Source organism: Salmo trutta, chromosome 13, assembly GCF_901001165.1.
Source record: "Salmo trutta chromosome 13, fSalTru1.1, whole genome shotgun sequence".
NCBI classification, from domain to species: Eukaryota; Metazoa; Chordata; class Actinopteri; order Salmoniformes; family Salmonidae; genus Salmo; species Salmo trutta.
Genome location: NC_042969.1, coordinates 87,646,697 through 87,650,356, shown reverse-complemented (window position 1 = coordinate 87,650,356; position 3,660 = coordinate 87,646,697). Strand labels below are relative to the sequence as shown.

Here is a 3,660-nt window from a genome sequence, read left to right as displayed (position 1 = left end):
TCCTAGAGACAACTCTCCTAGAGACAGCTGTCCTAGAGACATCTCTCCTAAAGACATCTCTCCTAAAGACATCTCTCCTAGAGACATCTCTCCTAGAGACATCTCTCCTGAAGACATCTCTCCTGAAGACATCTCTCCTAGAGACATCTCTCCTAAAGACACCTCTCCTAAAGACATCTCTCCTAAAGACATCTCTCCTAAAGACATCTCTCCTAAAGGCATCTATCCTAGACAACTCTCCTAGAGACAGCTGTCCTAGAGACATCTCTCCTAAAGACATCTCTCCTAGAGACATCTCTCCTAGAGACATCTCTCCTGAAGACATCTCTCCTAGAGACATCTCTCCTAAAGACACCTCTCCTAAAGACATCTCTCCTAAAGACATCTCTCCTAAAGGCATCTATCCTAGACATCTCTCCTAGAGACATCTCTCCTAAAGACATCTCTCCTAGACATCTCTCCTAAAGACATCTCTCCTAAAGACATCTCTCCTAGAGACATCTCTCCTAGAGACATCTCTCCTAAAGACATCTCTCCTAGACATCTCTCCTAAAGACATCTCTCCTAAAGACATCTCTCCTAGAGACATCTCTCCTAAAGACATCTCTCCTAGAGACATCTCTCCTAAAGACATCTCTCCTAGACATCTCTCCTAGACAACTCTCCTAAAGACACGTCTTATAGCCCCGTCGTATTGACACTGGGCGTGTGTTCTATACCATCTTAATGCACAGGTAATAGGGCTAATACAGTGAGTCATTCTCGTATTTATTCATGTCTACACTACATGTTGGCCGTAGTGTGATAAGGACAACGCTACTCAGAAGGGCCGGACTAACAAATTACATATTAAAATCAATAAATAACATAAATGTATGTTTTATTTAAGGCTGTCTCCGCTACTTTGTTCACAGTGAACAATATAATATTCTAGGTGTACCTGTTATGATGAATAAATAAGGGTTAAAAAGATAACTGAACAGAGATGAACAATGTAACCAGTTTGCAGTCAGAAGATAACTGAACAGCTTCAGTGTTTGTTTTTAGAATATCATAGTTATTTTTAGGAAATATGTGCATATTATTTATTTTTCTCTGGAAGAGTAAAACCTCACAAGTGATGTCAGACAGGTCTAGAATAAAAAAAACAAACAGAAACGTTTCACACCGTCTCACACACACACACACACACACACGCAGGCTAACTCATACACACCCTCTCCATGTTGAGTAACGCCCTTACTGACTAGTACTGTGTTAGGCGTGGGTCCTGGAGTGTGTTACCACAGCGGTGTGTGTGTGTGTGTGTGTGCGTGTGTAATTCACATGCAGGTGTATAACTGTATGTGTGGTGATCCACGGAGGGCTGTGATGATGTATTAGTACTGAGATCGCCTGTTGACTATAAGAGTATTGACCTGTTGACTATTAGAATGTTGACCTGTTGACTGTTAGAATGTTGACCTGTTGACTGTTAGAATGTTGACCTGTTGACTATTAGAATGTTGACCTGTTGACTATAAGAGTGTTGACCTGTTGACTCCTGTTGACTATTAGAATGTTGACCTGTTGACTATTAGAATGTTGACCTGTTGACTCCTGTTGACTATTAGAATGTTGACCTGTTGACTATTAGAATGTTGACCTGTTGACTCCTGTTGACTATTAGAATGTTGACCTGTTGACTCCTGTTGACTATTAGAATGTTGACCTGTTGACTATTAGAATGTTGACCTGTTGACTCCTGTTGACTGTTAGAATGTTGACCTGTTGACTATTAGAATGTTGCCTGTTGACTGTTAGAATGTTGACCTGTTGACTATTAGAATGTTGACTATTAGAATGTTGACTATTAGAATGTTGACCTGTTGACTATTAGAATGTTGACCTGTTGACTGTTAGAATGTTGACCTGTTGACTGTTAGAATGTTGACCTGTTGACTGTTAGAATGTTGACCTGTTGACTGTTAGAATGTTGACCTGTTGACTGAGAATGTTGACCTGTTGACTGATCGAATGTTGACCTGTTGACTGTTAGAATGTTGACCTGTTGACTGATAAAATGTTGACCTGTTGACTGTTAGAATGTTGACCTGTTGACTATTAGAATGTTGACCTGTTGACTGATAGAATGTTGACCTGTTGACTATTAGAATGTTGACCTGTTGACTATTAGAATGTTGCCTGTTGACTGTTAGAATGTTGACCTGTTGACTGTTAGAATGTTGACCTGTTGACTGTTCGAATGTTGACCTGTTGACTGTTAGAATGTTCACCTGTTGACTATTAGAATGTTGACCTGTTGACTATTAGAATGTTGACCTGTTGACTATTAGAATGTTGACCTGTTGACTGTTAGAATGTTGACCTGTTGACTGTTAGAAAGTTGACCTGTTGACTGTTAGAATGTTGACTCCTGTTGACTATTAGAATGTTGACCTGTTGACTGATAGAATGTTGACCTGTTGACTCCTATTGACTATTAGAATGTTGACCTGTTGACTGTTAGAATGTTGACCTGTTGTTTATTAGAATGTTGACCTGTTGACTATTAGAATGTTGACCTGTTGACTGTTAGAATGTTAACCTGTTGACTATTAGAATGTTGACCTGTTGACTGATAAAATGTTGACTATTAGAATGTTGACCTGTTGACTATTAGAATGTTGACCTGTTGACTATTAGAATGTTGACCTGTTGACTGATAGAATGTTGACCTGTTGACTGATAGAATGTTGACTATTAGAATGTTGACCTGTTGACTATAGGAATGTTGTTGCCTGACTGAATCCTGTGTTTCAATACAAGATTAATAAATTGAACAGATTATTTTAAAATGAATTGGCAAATCCTTCCTAGTTTTGTGCGTGTGTGTGTGTGTGTGTGTGTTGTGTGTGTATGTGGGGTGTGTTCTCTTTAAGAAGGGAGACATATGTTTAGGTTATATTAATGATTAACTATTATCAATCATTAATCTGTTATTCCATTCATGATTCTAATGGCTAATATCAGCACTCCCTCCCCCACCCGTCGAATTAGGTTACAGTGGAGTTTCTCCTTCTAGCTCAGAGCAGATGAGGCAGAGAAGATACAGGAATGGGAAGATACTTACCCTGACCCAAAAGTAAATCCAATCTAGAGCAGGATTGAGGTCAATTCCATTTCAATTCAGGAAGTACACTGAAATTCCAATTCTTTCCAATGTTTTTCAATGAAGAAAATGAGGAATTGGAATTTGGATTCCATTCTGAATTGACCGCAACCCTGACCATGAGGCCTTGGCAATACTCCATGCTGTCACTATTACACTCTACGTGACAGGGATGAGTATTTGCTAAAATGAGGCTCAGTTAATCTCTATTATTCCTCCACCACTGTTTTGGCAGAGGTTTATCTTCATTAAATAACGCAATTACATCATGAAACAATTACAAGATCCAACAACTCATAAAACGTCACTGCTGTAGACCACAGCCATGTTTCACTAACACAGGATAAGTACAGTATCATTATAGCCCACGCTCAAGACGGCAGGAAGTCTGACATCTCTACACAGCAGCTCTGATCCCACTGAAGTGATAGCAGGAGATTGTGTCATTACCTTTCTATAGACCACCAGACTGTTGTAGACCAGACTGTTGTAGACCTCCAGACTGTTGT

At 39.5% G+C, this 3,660-nt stretch overlaps 1 long non-coding RNA gene across 1 annotated transcript; it reads right to left on the bottom strand.

The window, feature by feature from the left end:
• Window positions 1-1,340: 1,340 nt before the first annotated feature.
• On the bottom strand, window positions 1,341-2,114 carry LOC115206698 (uncharacterized). The gene is made up of 3 exons (XR_003880841.1): window positions 2,071-2,114; window positions 1,735-1,812; window positions 1,341-1,566 (listed from the first exon to the last, which is right to left on the bottom strand). It is a non-coding gene; the product is annotated as an uncharacterized LOC115206698 (long non-coding RNA).
• Window positions 2,115-3,660: the final 1,546 nt, after the last annotated feature.